We start from the raw sequence: 21444 nt of genomic DNA on the forward strand, positions 1-21444 counted from the left end.
GTGTATGTGTATGTGTGCCAGTGTTTAAATGTGTGCTTGTGTACACCTGTGTGTGCCTATGTGTATGTGCGTGTGTGTGCCTGTGTATATGTGTATGACTGTGTGTACATATTATGTTTGTGTCTGTGTTTGCATGTGTGAGTATACCTGTGTATATGTGTGCTTGAGAACATGTGTGTGGTTGTGTGCACATGTGTGCCCATGTGCACATGTTTGTGTGCCTGTGTATGTGTGTACATGTGTGTATACCTGTGTGTCTATGTGCATATGTGTGTGCCTGTGTGTGTATGTGTGGGCCTATGTAAATGAGTGTATATGTAAGTACACATGGGTGTATCTGTGTGTACACATGTGTGTGCATATCAAAACCCCAGGCATCTGCAGAGATGAGAAGTTCCATGAGCTTTTTGATGGCCAAAAGGAAGGAGATTAATTTGTGTGATGAGACCGTCTATGTCAGTCGAACATCTAACTCTGTAGGGTTAGTGCCAACACAAGGCTTGAGAATTAGAGTGGAATGAGGGTGAACACCATACTGGTCTTTACAGCTGTGGCTGAGAATGGCTGAGGTGAGTCAGGCTCCAAGGACAGCAAGAAGTGTGGACGGTGGTGGCCGTAGGGAAGGTGATGATGGGAAGGAAACTCATCCGAAATCTGCAGTGCCACAGGATTTCTGTATCTGCACTTCTTCTTGGCTTGTTACTGCTCAGCAGTAAAAGGCTGTGATGTTGAGGACTGGACATTAAAGGCTGCTATCATGGTTTTATTCACTTCGGTTCATGTTGAAGATTTAAAGGAAAGTGGGTTTTGAGCTTCTGTCAATAGAAGGAAATAAATGTTGAAATAGCAAGCCATCAAAGAAGAATCAAAATTAAATCCCCATATAGTCGGCAAGGTGAAGGGTAATCCCTTGTCAGGAAGACTCTGTTGCAAGGGTGATGTAGAGGTGGAGGATGGGCTAGACACTTACAGAGCTGTTGCAAGGCTAAGGAAGAGGCCTTGATGTTTGGTGGAAGGTGGCTCCCAGCTCTGCCTGTCAGGGAAATTCTGATTCATGCATTCCCGGGACCTAATGGTGTATGCTCTAGCATTGTGCCATAGCCCCTTCCAAAACTGATGCTACATCATGGCTGTCTCAGGGGACCATGCTTGCAAAGAGCAGGATTTTCTTGGATCTAACCCACATGAGCGTCCATCAAGCCTGGTGTAATGCAGGTAGGACAAGGTCCTTGCTGACTTCTACCAGGCCTGATATGTGCTCAGAGACCACCGTAGTTCTGAATTCTGAGAAGGCATGTGTGGTGGTTTTCGTTTTTGGACCCTGTTTCCACAGCTAGGCTCTTGGAAAGACATAATGAAATGCAGCCAATGCCTTGTACCATGGGCTTAAAAACCAGGTTTGTTTCAGACTTTCTTTGTCCTATAAAATGAAATGTATGTATTTTAATGCAACAGTTAATTTTATAATGACTGTGGCATTCCAAAAGTTCCCTCTTCATCCTTGCAGGGAGGAGTCTGGGGTGATGTGACTCTTAGGTTAGAACTCTTACAATGTGTGCGCTTGCCTTTGTGGGTAAAGGCACAGAAATAGACGCCAAGGAGTGGTTTGGAAGGATGGACACTGGCCAGCATCTTACCTCTATTACCAAGATCTACCTCTCCTCAGCTGCCAATTCTGCAGCCAAAAAGCAATTATTGAAGAGAAGAGGAATCATGATTTTCTTCTGTGCACTCCAGTGGAAGCCACACACCACCTGCACGTGGGAGGAAGAGAATCATCACAGTCGGTACAGAGGCATCCCCGTGGCGAACAGAAGATCCTTCACACGCAATCAAGACAGAAAGGAGCCTTACGCGCAGATGCCTTTGCTGACACCCCTCTTGCCTTACTAGGGAACCTGTCATCGACATGACTTCAGGGGAGCTGAGTGTCAGCTAATTGCGCCTGGAGACGGAGGTGGAAGATGCTCTCTGGCTTGGGTTCATCTGATTTGCATCCTCCAGGTGTCCCTGTCATAGCTGTGCTGTTCATAATACCGCTTCCTTGAATTGTCTGCAGTTGAGAACAACATGGGGTAGATCATACACACACCTCTCCGGGCTGCATCTGAGGCTCGGTGACAGACAGCCTCCAGGGAAAGAGCAAAGAGCTTGGGGGCTGCACGTTTCGCAAACCCCCTGGTTACTGGACCTGGGCAGATGCGAGAAGAAAAGATTTCACGGAGAACTGCAGATTGGTATCAGCAGCCACACGTTGAAAGAGCGTCCGTTTGTTTCTAGAAGTGACAGGTGAGGCCCTGCGACTCTGTGACTCGCGAGGCCCTAGTCTACTCACCCTTCACACAGCCCTCTACAATACATCTTCATGACTTACTTTTCTTTTTCATCACGACGGCAGGAATGTTACAGATGTCAACCAAGAAATAGCTCTCATCTCAAAGGTGATTTATTCCGCAGCCAGATACGAGTGACCACAGCCCAGGAACACAGGTTCAGGTTACCCCAAGCACCATGTTCCACGGAGGTAGCAATTTTATGAAGTTATTATAGGCACAGAACAAAGCAGGTCATCGATCACCATGTTTTATAAATACATGTCCAGTGGGAAAGTCAGGCGGGCTTCGGCATGGCAAACAAATCTCTGCTATAGGCCTCAGAGACTAACGGTCTCAGCCTTTGGCTGGTGGGAACTACAGGTCTGACTGAACATTCCAAAGGATTTAAAAAACTGTGACAAAGATGTAAGGTCACATAGAAAGGAGGACAATAGATGCTTATTAAGGACCTAAAGATGGCTCAAGATAATTGAATTTGGACTGGAGATGTTCCAACATCTCCATCATTAAAGGTCTAGTCTATCAAGGAGCCCTTGCAGTCACAGCTTCTGTCCAGGAATCCTTGATCTTGTAAATATCTGAAATCCAGAAGGCGGGGGGAAAGAAACAGAACTTTTTTCAACCAACATCCCCAGGGCATCAGAGTACCTTGGAGGCTGTGTAAGCAACTGGCCTCCTGCAGCCAGATTCCTTCAGTTTCTTTACTAAATCACAAGCGCTTTTCTCAGCTGGAGCCCTGTAAACTAGTGGAGGCTGGACTTTGGACTAAGAAGCGGGAGCAGCCTCTACCTGGGAAAGGTGCTCATCTGCTTCGATGACTGTGACTGTCATGTGTAGCTCGAAGGGTTTCAGTGACAGTGGAGTTAGATGAGTGGTGGCAACTGCTTTGGGAATATAAGGACAAGACATGATGTCTTTAATTCCCATTTGACTTTTCCCATTTGAAATGCTTAGTGAAAGCCCACAGGCTCTGATTAGCTTACAGTGGAGGGTCTCTGCAGTCAAGCATTGGGGGCAGCTGTTGTTTTCCACTAAAGCATGAGACCTGAAGGATGAAGGACTGGAAACTAATGAGAGTTTGGGATGGAGCATTGAGTGAGATGCCTTGTGGCTTCGTGTAAGAGAAATCTGTGAACCACAGAGAGGAGAGAGGGGGGTTGAGGCCTTGCATGGTTCATAGCTTTCCTCAGAGGAAACAAAATAAAATGAGGCAAAAGATTCATTTGTTTTCTACTTAAGTACGTTTCTGAGCTTTTCTAACTCTCCCCAAATTCACCAGCTCTTAGGGGTTACAGAGCACACATCCTTCCTGATGTCTCTGTGTAGAGCAATGGGCAATGTTCTTCCATCAAGTTCTCCTGTCTGTCTGCCAGGAGTCACACGTGTGGAGAATCAGCCTAACTTCAACGAGTGTATGTACTCAGAAAACAACTTCAGCTGCTACCCTGGCAGTTTTTGGCAGAAGGTGCGTGCTTTCTTCTCCTATCAAACCTGTTTACTAATGAGGGTGAAACAAGCTAGTGCAAAAAAGGTGTGTATGTCAACCAGCATATCCCCAGCACACAATAGATATTGCTACCATGACTTTTCCTCATTTTTATCCATAGTCCCCTAAACAGAAAAGAAGGACATAGTATCTAGTGTCTGGGCTGTTTTGGTTCAGCTATTCACTTTCTTAGAAATGAAGAAAAGGCTGACTGGTACTTGAGAGACCATGACTAGGAGTCCATTGACATCTACAGGCCACAGGTCCTAGGTGAGCAGGTTCATCTTGTGAACCAAGTTGAATACCAGGGATGCTGCACTGGAGATGTGGACTCCTCCATGCAAGTGGCAGTTGATTCTCTAGGTAATGTGTGGATCTCTCTTTCCATGACTCTAGGAATAACCTGTTCTTGTCTTCCAAATAGTACCATTATCATTGACTCTGTGAAAAACTAAATAAAGATCCAGAGGACTCTCAGATGCCCGGAGTCTGGCAAGCCTGTCTCAATGGGTGCCTGGGTTGTTTTTTTCTAACCTTAGTGATGTGCTGCTCAGCTCAACCTAAAATTCTGAAGTTTTTCTCCCCTGCCCCTTGGAACAAGAGAATAATGAAAATACTCTTTTCTTATTGGAGCAACTAGCAAAATATTTAAGGGGCTATTTAGCTCAATGTTTCCATGTCTTTGGAAAGGATTGAATTGTATGATTTACATTTAATGCTGCAAAAATGGTATCTGTAGTGGGCATTGTGGGAATGGGAGGCTGGTGCTTCCGTGCATGTGAGGCCCTGGATGGTGCTGGCTTCCTTCAGCTGCTGGCCACATTATAGACATACGTGGTAGCCCAGATGGAATACAGGGGAGAAAATCATCAGAGAACCGTCTCTCCCTTGCTCTGCTTCTCTGCTCAGCAGGTGTGGGTTATACTGCTCATGCCCAAGTCATCTTCATGGATCACAGCTCTGATGCTGTGAGACAGGTAAATATTCCTGCCTCAAGTCATTCCTTTCTGGCATTTAGTTGCAATAGTGCAAATGAAACAGAGAACATGATGATATATTGCTATTAGACGGGGGGAAACTCCGGTATATCTTCAATCATCATTACAAACTCTAGAAAACAAGACATTTCAGATTAATTAATTAATTAATAGTCTACCACCCTTTACAATTTAACAGTACATGAGTAAAATTTCTATCCTGGTAAGATATAAGTTTATTTTTTTTTTCTATAATAGATTTTGGTGTTGGTATAGATCCAAATTTGTCTTTGTCCTAAATCAATGATTTTCACTTTTAGAAACCTTAGTATTTATCCAGTGCCCACTAAAAAGTATCTATGTATGTTTATTATTTTCCTTGCCAGTTAAGCTTCAGGGGTGTCTCCTTCCTCCCCAAGCTGCTCTTTCATTGACCCTGGGCATCTTTTTCTTTCCATGGAGGTACAAGCGCATGCAATACCTGGAGGTACTGCCTCCAAGTTGTCTTAAAATCAAACATTGGAATTGGTTTGACAAGCAGTCCAGTAAAAGAATCCATACTTGTTAGAATATGCTAAGAAAACCTCAGGAAGTTGCTAGTGTGTTTTCTAGCTTAGAAATAATTGCTTCTCAAATATTTATTTATCTTACTTTATGAAGGTGTGTGTGTGTGTGTGTGTGTGTGTGTGTGTGTGTGTGCTTGAATGTGTGTATGTGGACCCTGTGAATTGAGGATCTCATAGAGTTCAGAAGAGCATCAGATCTCCTGGAAGAGGAATAGAAATACTCATGATGGGAAATGAACTTAGAGCAACACTCTCTTTTTACCAATGTACCATCTCTCCAGGTCCTAGAAATAATATATTTTTAAGGAGTGGCTTCCGCAAACATGTTCTTGATCCTCACAATCACCCTGTGCAACAGATTTTCAGTCTCGAGTTTTGCCTTCTTGTTTTTTTTTTTTTTTTTTTTTTCAGTGAGGAAACCACAGTGGTGAAGTTACTTTTCAACACCCCACAGCACACAACTGATAGAACTTGGATGTAAATACAGCTGCTTTACAGACAGTGATGTTCTTTGTGGCAGAGGCTATGACAATAGTTCCCAGTCTCCCATTTGGACAACTCCAGAACTACCTTCTGTATGTATTAGAGCACTGATTCTGCACAGAAAATCAGCACTTGGAGCAGACAAGTGCTTTTGGCTGTTGGGAAGTTGAAACAAAAATTACCTGGCTCATAAAATTGCAAAACACAAAACAGTGAGGTTAACGAACCCTAAGGAGCTTGCCACTCCACCCTGCCCCAACTTCCGAACTCAGGAGCATCCCTGATGACTTTAGTGGTACCAAGGCAGATGCTTCCTATGGTAGGTTAGTTTGCAAAAATATGGGATAAAGTGAAACTAACCATTAAAACCTTCTCATTTGGACCTGGGGCACCAGAGGAAGCTGTATAGCCTCTGTGAGGATTTCAGAACGATGTGCTTTGCTCTGCAGAGCTGGTTTATGGAGGTGCAATTCAGTGATGTGCATCATGACTGGTGTATGAACACCTGTTAAGGTGTTCATCCCTAAAAGTTACAGCTTCACATTTGAATGTTTTTAAATCAGAGACTAAGATTTCAGCTTGGACCACACACCCTGTTGGCCTATTTGTTACAATGCTTTATTTAAGAGGTATCTTCAGAATAGCAGGGATCTTAATGGTTGGTGTTATCAGATGTGGTATGGCAATTAAGAAGGTGCTAATTATGCTAGGGCGCACTCCCACAGAGAAATCCTGGGCTCTGTGGGGAAGAGCAGACTCTTTGCTGGTAGCTGCCAACTATTATTTTGGGCAGATTGCTGTCACCGAATACTCTTAGAAGACATCTTTAGTGGGTAGTGAAGAATGTGAAAAGAAATTCACTCCTTTAGTAATGACTACTTTGAACAGAACCTGGAGTACTAGGTATGGGAAACACTGAATGATCAGCCTTATTTATAAGACATGGTTTTTATTGTACAAGACCATTCAGATAATTTTAGGTGGGCTGTGCAAAAAGATTTCTTAATTGCATGCTGCTATTGTATGTGATTGAATGTGTGCTTTCTGATATATAAAATCTATATACCTGAAATCCTGCCATGTTCATTTAAGAAAGAATGCTTAGTTAACATGTTGGCTACTGCAGAAGCAAGTAGGAAGCCTGTGTTACCCCGGTAACTCGGGGATCTGGACCATCCTTAGATCATGGTTTCTTCTACACACTTTGTTCTGTGGAGGGCTAAGGAATTCTCTGCTACTCAATTTCTCAGAGATGTCCTGCCATCATTCATGATGAAAAGCACCCCCATGTGAACAGAAGCTCATGATGGCACTCAATTCACCCACAGTCCTGAATCAGTGTCCAGACGTGGCCTTCTATCAGCTCCCCAGTGCACCAAGTAGGAATTGACATCTTCCCTTGACTTCATTGAGATCTGAGTTCAGTTCACCCATGATTTTTTCAATTTCTTTTTACTTTTTGCAACACCTGATCGTGAGTTTGCTGAGTCCTACGACCTAGATAGGAAGCAACATGTCCATGAAACACACCTGCCAATCATAACCACAGACCCTTCTCAGAAAACAGCAATGCATGGACATTGTTGAGGAAAACACTTGGCATTCTGGGTAGGACCAAGAAGAGGAATAATATCATCCTTTTATTTTTCTTTGATCCTTCCCACCTTTGGCTCAAGAGTTAAAGCCTATGAACTCCAAAGTTTTCAGAGCATTCTCTAATCTAGGATCAACTGTTCTGGAATCCCTTCACATGGCTGACCCACATATCGACTAGGAGAACGACTAGGAGAAGATTGCCTACAATGTGCTACATACCCATTCAGTTATTAAAGATCTTATAATAAAAACAGAAGTTAAAAAGCGAGAAAAGGAGAGAGAGAGGCAAGGGGAATAGGAATGGGGAGAGGGAGAGAGGAGACTGGACAGAGAGAACTCACATAGCTATAACACAACTAATGTGCAGGAAGCAATCTTGTATACAGTGGTCATCATATCCCTTCTGAGTTTAATACTTACCACGTGACCACTGTAATAGGGAACAACAAATAGAGATTCCACTTGGTGGCACAGTGGCCACAGGAGAACACCCTTCTTTTAAGGACACTGCTTTGGTGTCTAGTTTTGCTGAAAATGACTCCTTAATGCTGTTTTTCTAATATGGCAATGTGAGGCGAGACATGCCTGCCAGAAAGGGCCGTCTGCACTCCACACCTCTACACTGGCTTTCAGAAGCTCCATTGTTCTTCTCTGATGAAAATCAGCTCAGAGATGGAGGCCAGGGTGCAATAGGGCTCACCAAAAGAGGAAGGCATTTAACAATTGGAAGGAAAAATCCTTTATATGCATAGGAGATGCTTTCTTCACAAAAAAGAAAATCAGCTTTTCTATTTGTAAGAGTTAAGCCACCCGAGTTCTTAAGCCTACATTGTAGAACTATTCAGAGGGCGCCCATCGGTAATGGCAAATCGAAGCCTAGCTCCTTGTAAGGAGCTTTCTTTCTTTGTAGGGACCACTAAGATGGAAGTTTCTAGACAGAGTTCCTCAGCTCCTGCCGAGGTTGGAATTGAAATTTCTTCTCACAATTACAGAGCTGCGGGTGAAATATCAGACTCTCACTCTGTGGGTCGAGGGAAGCTGCATGGCACTGGGCTTGGTATGGATTTTTCTTCCGCAAATTAAAATCACCTTCCATCTCGGGGCCATAGAGAGAATGTGGTCAGGTTTGGCGGTGTGTTGCCAGGGCATCCCTGACTCCTGCTACCTGCAAAGGAATTCTCTGAAGCCTCTCCAGTGAATGCTTCTCTTTCAGGTCTGGAGGAGATAGCTCAAAGAAATGAAGTCCCCATGAAAGAATGGGTAATGCATCAGCATTTAACTCCAAAGACCTTGACTATAACAATGATCAGTGCTCTGTGAAAGCAACCAAGCAGGCGACTCATTTAATCAACACAAATTCATGATTTGTCTCTTCTACTCTTATAGGATATCTGTTGTCCACATGCTGTAGCTCACAGCTTCTGCCAGGCACAAGGATGACTCAGTAGGACCCGCTCCATATCCCCAAATCAAGTTAACATTGGCTCAAGGAATGGGAGAAATGACCTAATAATTGAGTGATATGTACTGTTTCATTAAAAGAACTCCATTTCACCTGATGATAGAAATTGGCTATTTCTATCTAAATTAATAGGGAAATCAAGAAGAAACTTTCCATAAGAACTTAGGTAGGAAATGAAACTAATGGGACTAGCTTGCCGTATGTGTGTTCTCTGTGCGTGTTCCAGCATGATACTGAACTTCTCAGGGGCATCTCTTTCCAAGACTGCACAGAGCTCTTCGATGAAACACAGAAACACAGCTCAGGGCAGGAAAGGCAACTTGGCTTTGGGTGTCCCTGAGGGTCCAATAATGAGACAGCAACATGCATGAAACCCTGAAGACCTTTACAGATTGCTTGGCCCAAGCTTTCTCAGAGTCTATTGAAAATATGTTTAATGAAGTCTTATGTGTTAATGAGCGAGTTCCACCTTCATACGTTTCTCAGGTTGAAGACCCAGAACTGTTGTAGCCCCATGAATTATAGACACAATAAAGGAAGGGAATAAACGAAGAAAGAGAAAGGCTTCTACATCCAGATAGTCAGCTCTAAGATGGAGCAAGATTCGGTATGCACCATAGCAGCTTGAGCTGATTTGTCTCAAAGATTGATAGCTGGGATTACTAAATTGTCAGAGAGAAGTCTGGACTTTAGAGAATTCCAAATGAGGTAAATGGTAAGGTGGAAGGGTGGATAAAAGAAGGAGCTGAAAGGAGAAAACACATTCATTCAATGTTTAATAACTAATCCCAGGAGTGTATGGGTGATTATCTCAAGGATGTTGGTCCCCAACTAGTTACAGATAGGAGAGCAATTGGACCAGAACAGAATGGTCAGAACATTCGCAACACCAGAGGAACGCATCTCTGAAAATCTGATGCCTGTTGAACTAAAAATCGTGGTTACATGTTCTGCTCTTAGCCTCTTCCTTGACCATTCCTTTCCTGGAAAAAACACCAGTGTTTCTGTGAAAGAGGAAGAAAGAAAGTGTATAAACCATAGAGTTGACAAAGGGAACAAAAATATGGTAGATTTTAGTGGATGTCATAGATTGCTTCTCAGTAGACAATACCAAGGAAGAGAAAAAGGTCTCAAGGAGAATATAGTTTTACTATCCTGCTGGGTCAAGCAGAAAGGCATTTCCAAACTAGAAGCATAAGCAAACCGCTTGTAGCCAGACTGATATGGGAATAGTATGATCCTCAGTTTTAGTTGCTGCACAGAAACATTTCTCTAAGAAGTGTTCTAATCTGCTGACTGTTTTTGTCTCTCATATTTTTATAGTTTTAAATATTTAAAATATATTGTCACCTCTCTATTGCCATCTATCATCTCTCTCTATCTCCATCTTTATCTAACATCTATCTCTTCATCTCATATATATATGAGATGTGTGTGTATATATATACTTATATAATCTATCATTCTGTCATCTTATCTATCATCTATCTATCATCTATCTATCTATCTATCATCTATCTATCATCTATCTATCTATATCTATCTATCTATCTATCATCTATCTATCATCTATCATCAGTCTATTTATCCCATTATTTTCTGCCACCTTTGTCCATCATCTGTATTTCTGTCATCTGTATATCCATCCACCACCTATCTATTAATCTAGCCTGCTGTTCTAGTCTTTCCTGGCCCTGCTATTTGTATGAGTTCCCCAGAAGGAAGGGCAGATCACTTCTTATTTTCTCTGCCAACGCCTCTCCTGATCCACTGTAGTGGACCACCTCCTCCTGACAGGTTCCTTTATAGACTTCCTGAGGGAGAATCTTCATTTCTTCCCTGAACCACAATGAATCCAAGAGTTCCTGTATTGCTTGCTGCTATTGTGATCACAGTGTCCTCAGATCAGCTTCCCATTTGTTCTGAGAACGGATCCCAATGGTGCCTTAGACACCAGAACTCCATTTCTTTCATTTGGGATGCACAGCTTCTGCTGTTCCCCGAGCCACTCGGCAGACATACATTTGTTGGAATGGCACCTGCCATGTATGTTTGCTGACCATAGATTCTGTTTTCTCCCCATTTTCTTGATGACATTCATGCGACTCAGGGATCTAGTAGACAAGAACAGTAGTGTGCCAGTCTGTGCTTTGGTGTGTCTATCGTGGTGTAAACAGCACTGAGTATTCACTGTCCCGTGAAGCAGGGCAATGGTAGCCTCTGTTTCACAAGCAAGGAGTCTGAGGCACATAGAGAGAACAGTGAATGCTGTGTTCGTGACATAAACCTCACTGATCTGATTCAGTTTCTATGTATTTTGCAACCATTTTTATGTTAAAAGTCTATTTTCTTTTAAATATAAATAATAACAGAGGAGGGAATATGGAAAAATCAGGTGGGGCCACAGCCAGATTAGTGCAGCTTTGGTTATATTCCCTGTGCATATGAACCTCTAGGTTTTGCTGCACACAGTCTTACCCAGTGAGTCTGGAGCGGGTCTTGAAACTGCATTTTTGGGTGGACTCACAGGTTATGCTGTTATACACAAACCGACCAAGCAGGAGATAGGGTCCTCGTCAGAGAGTTCTGGAACAGGTTAAGAGAGCCTCATGCAAGCCCTTATTTGAAGGCATGAGGAGAGAAAGTGTGAGGGTGTTGCTGCAGACATAGAACTATTGACAGATTGCTTGTGGGTGGCGAGAAATCAGAAGAGAAGGATGACTCAGAGTCCTCCAGACTGGGAAATGCTTTTGACTTCCAAAGCAGCAAGCTCTCAAGACAAGGAGGCAATTTGGGAGACATCGAGTCTGTGTTTACAGCTTAGAGGAAGGAATGCCCATTTAGAAGTCCATGTTCCCACCGTGTACATGGCCATGGTGTGTCTGCTTACAAAGAGGAGGGAGCAGATGAAGGCAGAATCCAAGAGTAGAACTTTGGAACAGGTCTGACTTAAACTGGCACAATGTCGGACACTTGGAGGACAGGAAGGAACTAAGGAGAGGTCTGTGTGGTAATTCCAAGGAAACTGCAACAGAGAAAGTCAATAACATTCCTCTTCCCACTTTCATTTCCTGGGCTGTAGAAGGGGGTGAAGACATCAGGGATCTCTGATCTCTTGGTGACAGAGTGGGGAGAAGTAAACAGAGTTTTGCTGTCATTTAGATCCATGATGGAAGGAGGGAAACAGCATTTTCTGATTTCTGTCAGGGTCATAAAAGTCCATGATGCTTTTTGTGTGTATGTGTGTGTGTGTTTGCATGTAAATATATGAATGCATGCACATGATTCATGTATGAGAATGCAGGTTCCCACATGCCACAGGATGTGTGAAGGGGTCAGAGAAAAGCTTGGGTGTTGCTCTTCCTTGCCTTCCACCTTGTCTGAGGCAGAGTTTTTTGTGGTGTCTGTTGTTTGGCACTTCAATGCCAGGTTAGCTGGCCCCTAGGCTTCTGGGAATCTCTCCCCTCTGATTTTCATCTTACTGTAGGAGTAATGATGGGGGATTCATACACCAGGTGTTTATGTGGGTTCTGGGGATTCAAACTCAGGACCTCATGCTTGCCGAGCAGGCTCCTTGCCCATACATCATTTCAAAAGCACATCTTTTATAATATCTCTTGGTCTCTATTTCTTTCGCCAAAGAGATCAGCTCTTGTCCTTCTTGATCGATACCGACATTCATTTGCCTTTTGTAAATTAAAATTCAGTCAAGCACACTTGATGCACAATCCTTGGGTTTTGGTCACAGTCTGGGTCATCAGAACTGTAGCATCAGGTGAGAAATTAAGAGTCACTTGTCTCTCAGCTCAAGGCAAGAGCTGAGAATGGAAGACAAGGTCTGACAAAAACTTGAGGTAATTTGGCTGAAAATTGATTTTTTTTTCTGTAACAATCATCCATGCTTCCTGTATCTTTTGAAGTGGAAATATGGGGATTTTAAAAGACAAGGAGTCCCAGGCAGGGATAGACACCACCTAGAATTAAGAGACCATCACAGCTGCATTCTCCCCCTCTGGCACATCAAAAAGAGCCAGTGCCACGTAGCATTCTCCTCCTCGACTCCCGAGGATCCTGTAGTGTGACTCAGTTTCTCCTGGAGAGCACATGCATAGGAAACAGAGGCTCTGCTGGAGCAAGGAACATCAGAATAGGTATGTTTGTATATGTCACTTGACAGAAGCTAAAAAGGACCTCAAAGCTGAAAATTTTAAAGGTAAAAAGGAGAAACTTCAGGCTCCCTCTGCCAGCTTTCTGGTGGACCACTTTCTCAAGTGTTTTTACCCCAGCCCTGCCTTGCCACGGCAAACCAAATATAGAAGTTTCTCATCTTAAAACCTTTGTTACCTACGTAGTCTGTTTGCTTCCTTTCTTCTGTTAGCTCTTTTTTTTTTTTCAGCCTTGAGAATGGCATCAAAGACTGTCAAGTGAATTGCTGCATTTAATTCCCCTGCCCTTGAACTTTCGGCTTTTTTTCTTATTCTTTGATCATATTCTTGTTTACTCTCTTCCTCTTTTCTAAGAAGCATACATAAATAAACTTCCAAGAGTGCATTAAGAACATAATCAGTCTATTTTGTCTAAACCCAGAATACACAGAGCGTTTCAACATTTATGGAAAATATAGCCGAATCTCAAGTATTCTTTGATTAAGTGCATTTTCTTCTGTTTTTGTTAGGCTTGCCAAATTGCTCCTATTAACGTAATGTTCTCATGCATTATGTAACAGCTGAGAGCAAAGTGTAAGCTCAGAGAGCCCCACATTGTAAGGAGCTGTGTCACTCCCGTAGAAGGTGGGAACACCATGGACCAAATCCCCACAGGCTATAATGCAATGTACCTGTAATGTGGCCGCAAATAGCCTAGTCTCCAGCTGCAGCTCATATCAAAATATTTCACCAAAGTTAATTAAATTCCCCAACGTTTCTTTAGAGAGGAACAAGGTATTGTGATTTTAAAAATAGGTCTGTAAACAGAAGTAATAAAGAGTTTGGAATACCAAACCTAATGAAACAAGAACGGGAGAAACGCACTAAGAGAAACACTGCAGTGAATCATAGGCCGTGGGATGTGGGCTGTCGTCAGAGACTGCCTTCGTTGTAGGGGAGAGGAGTCCATGGCTGTTACATAAAATTACAGCACATCATCTCACTATGGACTCCTGCTCCGTGGGCATAACTTTTAGAACATGCCGGGCACTGGGGATGCACCATTCATTTTTAGCCAGCTAGGGGACTCCTGGGTGCTCTGAAATGGTTATATCCCTACAGTAATCTTCAGTTCAGAGGCTATGAGACCGTGGAGAAATTAAACTGGGCCTCAGGAATTACTCAAATAATAAAGAACCTGGGATGCTCCAATGTATAGTTCTGGAAGCTTCATTTTGACCATTTACCCAGAAGTGGTTAGGGTCTGGCAAGCAGACAGATGCTAAACCGATTTGATTATGTATTATTGGAAGCTGGAATCTGTGTGCAAATGTACTCTAAAACATGGAGGACCACAAGCATAGGAATCACACTGGGGGGAATGGAAAGGAAGGTAATTATAGGCAGCATGGCTCCACGCAGTTAGGTCCAGGAAGAAATTCTAGTTTTGCCCAAGACATTTCTGCTAATGCTACCACCTAGCAGATGTGCGTATCTTCCTCCACGGCACTCAAGTTCAAATGAGAAGGAGGTGGAAACTGCCCACTTGAGAATAGTGGATGCATTTAACCAAGCCTTGTTGGATAGAAAATGATACAGTAGAAGCATTCTGGGCAAGACCTCTGGGATGCAGGTTCTAATCTCTGATGAAGTATTCTGTGCTTATGTAACTTGGGGAAAGCCGAGAGATTACTTTGGGATTCAACTTACTTGTCTCTAAAGGTTAGAAGTCCATGCTGGAACATTCCAGTACAGACAGTCTCAGCCTTGAAGGGAATTTCTAGATCTGTAGCCCCTTCTCTTGCCTCCACGTATTTTGCAGGACCCCCGGGTTTGTCGCTACTCATTTTATCCTAATAGAGATTTAAATTAACTGTGCTAGTCAGGATCTCTTGCAAAGTTGATTTGACTCACAGAGCCAACTCTTGACAGTGTCCCCCAAACTGGAGACTTGAGAGTGGGGTGAGCAGTGGCATAGCAAGCTGGAGCAGTAGCTGATTCAACTCATCTGCTCAGCATAGGGAGGCAACATGGAGTGTGAGCTAGAAGAACATGTTTCTTAGCACAGTCCCCACAGGCATTATGTCTGTCTGTCCTGTCCAGGTCTGCTTCCGTTATAAGCGTGGGTGCCCTTATCAAACAACTTAAACCACTCTTCAGCTTATATTAGAAGTCATACAGTCTCGATTATTAAACTTAGCCCAATGACTCTTAGATGCCCCATTCCCTATTTCTGGCTTGAATGCTGTGACATGGGTCTTGATTTTATTTTCCTTTGGGGATGAGAACACCTTTTTTTTCTTTTTCTATTTCTTTTCTTTTTTCTTTCTTTTTCTTTTTTAGAAGATAGAGGAATACAAGATTAATCATGTAGCCAGTTCTTCCCTTCTGGAAGCTTATAGCTACTGGGACCTTTTATAAATCTCTGGAGAAAGTGTTTTGGAACTAGCTGAGGTCTCTGTAGCTGTGATTGGTCCAAGTTCATAATGATACCACACTCTCTCCCACTGACTATCCATGTTAGGTTCTTCTTCGTCTCTTTGGCCTGCCTATATTCCTAGCACAAAAGATTGACCCAGATATTGATATTTGAAAATCTAAATCCACAGATTATATCCTCTCATCACATGACAGTTTATCCATCTCCCTAGAGATTCATTAATGAGCTTTGACCATATAAAAGGTACAGGACAGGGGAGCAGCTATTCCTCCAATTGGCTTCCACCATGCTGGGCTCGCTGGGATAAAGATCCCACCAGAAGCTCCTATTACCCTACCAATTGCTTACCACACAGAGTTGAAGTGGCCAGAGGCTGCTGCTGTCACTGTAGAAGAATATATATTGTTTCCTGAGACATCTTGTCTCAGGAACTTAGAGCATTGATCATTAGAGTCCTGGACTGTAGCAGGAAGATCTGATGCTGAAGATGGGATCTTAGGTATGATACTGAATGGATTACTTCCAGCCTATGCATTGGTACAGGGACTTTAGGTCCTCTTGTGCCATGGTGATCCTGTGTGATACAGATTTGGAGCAGATCTCACTGTCTTCCCCTGACTCCTCTGTACCCTGCAGCTGATGGTGGTGTTTTCTATCATTAGCTGTAAGAGTTCTGAGTGGAATACACACCGATTGCATGGAGACATCAGAGAAGAGCTGGTGTGTTCTAGATGAGTTTCAGAAGACTGTCTCCCCTATGCACACAGAAGGGGTTGTTAGCACAGTCTGTTTTTCATGGTGGTGGCTTCTGTACATGAGCTTGATGCAATTGCAAAATCTGTGCTTAGTCAGATGTTCGTCTGTCTGATTCCTGGGAAAATACAATGTATGATTCATTCCCACAAGTAGGAACTGGCTGCCTGCTGCAGATCAGCTCTCTCCTGATAATAGACGGCCCCTGGGCTTTGCTCTTTGGAAGCCCAGAGATCTTTAGGAAACCAGAGTCCCTCCTCTGCACAGGGCTTTGTCAGTTTTGTCAGGTTGAGGCTGCCCAGTTTATTGTTGTTGTTATTATTATTATTATTATTATCATTATTATAGATCTGGGTAACTTGTTTACCTTACCTATCCACTTCTTATTGTCTGTCCCCCAGGCTTTATCTATAAATCCACTCCGATCTTCCTTCATCCAGATTTCTGAACCCTTCTTCACACTGTACTAAAAAATCTTGATAGGACCATTTCTTTCACTGCACCTCAGAGAGCTTCCTCAAGCATTTAGTTCTTACTTCAGGCATTCCTGAGAGGGCCTCACTTCAGATCACAGATGAATCCCCTGGGCCTAGAATCCCCCTGTTCAGCCTTCCCTCTGCCCACTCCTGCACCTTTGTATGCAGTGTGTGCCAGATCATCTCGTGTGAGCGTACGGGTCCAGCAGCATGCCTGTGCTTCCCCATCCTGGTTTCTATCCTGGCATGATGGACCTGGGTCTCAGATGAGAGTGAGTACAAAAGGAGTCTTACTGTGGAGCAGCACTTCCACGTAAGACTACCACGTCATCTTGGAGAAAAGGAAGTCTTCCTCCATGTCCAGAAGAAGGGCTGCTCAATCAGTAGAGGGTCCAGGAGAACTTGGGAACTCCATACTTCAGAGCTGACTTGTCAAAAAGTTTTTCCATGCTAAACCCAATGCTTTTTTTCTTGTGGATCCATGAAACATGCTGAAAGTGTGTAGACTTTCTTCCTGAGTCTCTGTATAGTTAATCTGGCACTGGGAGGGACAGGATCTGAATTAATTGTTTTTCTTATGGTTCTGTGAGTATACCCAACAAGAAACAGCATGAGCAAGGAGAGATTTGATTGGGTTCATATTTGGAGGAGATATGTTTTCTGTTATGGCAAGGAGGGCATGGCAGCAGGTGTGTAAGTTGGCTGATGACATTGTGTCTGCTATCAGTCAGAGTAGGAATACATAGAAAGCAGAGCCAGGCAGTAAGACTTCAGGACCTGCCCCCTAGTGAAAAATATCTTTAACTGAAACTCCACCCCCAAATGGTTCCACAAACTTCTCCAAACATCTCCCAAAGCAGACAAGAGCCTCTAGGGAGAGTTTCACATTCAAATGAGAGCAGAGTCCTTGTCCAAAGCTGTCCATGAACTTCAGACTCCTTGGCCTGCTGCCTTAGATTGCCATGTGCTCCTTGTTTATGATTTCTCTTGAGCAGACTCCTTACTGTGTACTGCCAACACTTCCCCTTGGACTCGCATGAATTAGAAATCCATGATTATGCAGCCACTGAGTCAGCCTGATTTCCCCATCTCTACTGGGAAGAATACTGACACGCCCAAGTTCTTCAGGTACCAACGATCTGCAGACATGCAGTCTGAGTCCAGCAAGCACCTGGAAAAGCTCACTCTCAGTGCAAGAGAGCAGGATGTGAGACAGTTGGTTCTGATGGTTGATAAAATGCTCTACCCCTTAGCATTCTAGCCCACAAGAGACCTTAGACATGGCCATCCTTAGCAGATTCTGGTCTGTCAACCCGTCTGTCAAATTTTCAGTTAATTCTTTAAGGAAAGGTGTTCTATTGTTTCAGGAGTGGATACATCATCAACTTTCCTTAAGTAGCCACTGACCAGAAAGCTGCAAAGGGAAATCTCTGAAGAAACTTTTAAATATAAAATTATTTTTTTTAATGTGGTAGAAGATAACAGCATAACATTTACCGCTTTGGGGCGAGGGAGATGCCTCAGTCATAAAGTGCTTGGCTTACAAACGTGAGATTTGAATTCAATCCCTCCAATCCATTAGAAAAAGGGGGGCATGATTGAGGTCTCTTAGAACCCTAGTACCAGGGAAGCGGAACAGGCTTAATCCTTGAACATCTCTCTCCAGTCAGCCATCCTGCTAGGTGAGTTCAAGGCAGTGAAAGACCCTGTCTCAGAAAAACAAAATAGATGGCTCTTGAGGGATCACACCTGAGATTGTCCTCATACATTCTCAGGCATGTGAAGCCACGTGCACACACAGATGCATGAGAATGCACACGCGCACACACACATATGCACACACTTATTACCTGAACCATTTAGGTGTACAAGCCAGGAGTGATAAATATATTTATGACGTTGCACAGCTGATATCTAGAACACTCTCACTTTGTAGTACTTAAACTGGCTTCTCACTCTCTGTGCCCAGCACCTGGCAGCCACCATCCTAGCTGCCAATCCTGAACATTTAACCCAGAGATGAGAGTGGGATGGTGCATGGTTTTCCTCTTTATTGGCTTATTTTACTCATACTACGAGAATGGTATTGTCAAGGCTCATCCATGTGATAATTTATGAGGGGCTTTTCTTTCTTCTTCTTTAGGACCAAAAAAGTGTGTGTGTGTGTGTGTGTGTGTGTGCGCGTGCGTGCTGTGTGTGTCTGTGCTGTGTGTATGGTGTGTATGTGTGTGGTGTGTGTGTGTGGTATGTGTGGTGTGTGTGTGTGTGCTTGTACTGTGTTTATATGCGTGGTGTGTGTATGGTGTGTATATGTGTGGTGTGTGTATGTGTGGTATGTGTGTCTGTGCTGTGTGTATATGCGTGGTGTGTGTATGGTGTGTATGTGTGTGGTGTGTATGTATGTGTGGTGTATGTGTGTGTGTGTATGTGTGTGGTGTGTGTGTGGTGTGTGTGGTGTATGTATGTGTGTGTATTTGGTGTGTGTGTATCTCTGACACTTTATTTATCTATTGAATTGGAATTATACACATGGATTGCTCAGTCTTTGGCTATTTTGGTTTATTCCGTGATGTTGTGAATACAGGTAGGTATAAAAACACATCTTTAAGACCTTGTCTTCAATTCTCCAGTGTATTTGCATGGATGTTAGATCTTAGATTATATGATATAGAAATGCTATTGTTTGTTTCCTTTTCATTTCTCATATTGAATATTATATATTTTGTTTGTATATAATCATTATATGAATTTCATAAAAATATTTCATCTAATTAAAGCAGGAACTATGACAGTATTTACCTCCAATCCTTTTCCTTTCTCCCATCCCTTAATCCTTCAATCCTGCTAGTTTCCTTATTGCTCCAAAATACATATATATGTCATGCTTGTATGTGTGAGAAGATACAGAGAACACATATGATATTCATAACTCTGGGTCAATCATATTCTTTATTTCACATAAAATTATTAAAAATGGAGCTATTTGCTAATATTCATAATCTAAACATTTTCCATACCTAGTTATTTCCCCATGGAAGAGCTGATCAAATTATACTAAGGAATGAAATTTGGGGAGGTGATAAGATTAGAGTTAAAGAGAGGCGACACATCTGAACAGCATAAAGAGAAATCACATGAATGTTTATTACCCAGCCTACATATCCTCCTTGTAACCTTCCCAAGGGTGCCATGCTGAGCTGTGTGATTTCTATAAAAATCAAATAAGATAAGGCTATTCTTTTTCAACAGAGGTAGTAGTACATTTACTTTGAATGAAAATTTATGTTGGCCAAGGGATCTTATTTTCTTCTTTCACTTTTTTTTGAGACAAGTATTTTTTGCGTAGCCCCGGCTGTCCTGGAAATCACTACACAGTGCAGGCTGGCCTCACACCCAGAGATCTGCCTGCCTCTGCCTTCCAAGTGCTGCGATTAAAGCACGTGCCAGCACCACCTGGCAGGGATTCTGCTGTGGGAGCTACTTCAGCTCCTTCAGCCAATAGCCTTCAGATACCAGCCCACTTGGGCATGGTATCTATATATGTAGCTGTAAAGCGTGTACTCACTATCTTCTGGCTCTTGCTTCTGGCTGCTAGACTCTGTTCTTGTTCCCCTTTCATGCAGAGGATTGTGATCTAGGACAGTGATCTGGGAGTTTCTCCTAATAAATAACCCTTTATTATCCATAATTCTGAACTACTGTAGGATTATTTTGTATCTTCTGCCATCAGGATTCTTTCATTATCAGTTATCAGTGAGAAAGATGATATGAAAACTCTTCCATTCAAGAAAATAGAAGAGCAATGGACTGAGAAATTGGTTTGTTGGCTTCAAATCTGAATGTGTGAATATAAAGAAAAATATGCAATATATATTAAGATATGGTAGTTAAAAATATGGATAGATGGTATATTTATCTCTCAGATAATATATGGAAACAAATTGGTGGTTAGAATATACACACATATAAAGATTAGACATATTTAATAGATGAGAAGATTGAGATGATATATTCATTGATACAATTGATAGATATGTGTACAGATAGACATAGTAATAGACTATTGGTATAGATAGTAGGTAGCTTCATAGGGTAGGTGATAGCTATATAGATTGATGAATAGTTAGACTTAGATATGGAAACATATATAGAAAGTAGATCTATAATAGATGATAATAGGTTCTGATATTACATAAATTGATGGTAAATTATAGCTGGGAATATAGTTATAAAGGTGATAAATGGATCTCTGATGGAGAAATGAATGAGTATTAGGTAAATGAATGATAGAAAAAATATATACACAGGGCTAGAGCATGACTATCAATATCTGATATTTTTGGTTGAAAATGACCTTTGAGTTCATATAGATGAATAAACCACTTTTAACAACGATTAGGTCAAAACTTATGGAAAGGTTGATAAATAAGAACAGGTATACAATGACCATTTACTTTTCTAGTATTGAAACTGTCGGCTTTAAATAGATTTTAGTGTGCAAAAAGTCACTAAAATGAGCACTACAAATAAGATAATTAATAAAGAAAATAATTCTCCATCCAGCAAAACAATATGAAGACTTAATTTACACGTTTCCATCTTATTTAGCTGCTGCTGATACATAGACTATAAGAACTGCCCACCTGCGGGTTGGAATTCTCCTGAATGTTATGAGTGACAGAACTCATTGACTGCTTATCTTCTGAGTGTTTGGAAGGCACAAG

The sequence above is a fragment of the Arvicola amphibius genome, chromosome 4, assembly GCF_903992535.2.
Source record: "Arvicola amphibius chromosome 4, mArvAmp1.2, whole genome shotgun sequence".
NCBI classification, from domain to species: domain Eukaryota; kingdom Metazoa; phylum Chordata; class Mammalia; order Rodentia; family Cricetidae; genus Arvicola; species Arvicola amphibius.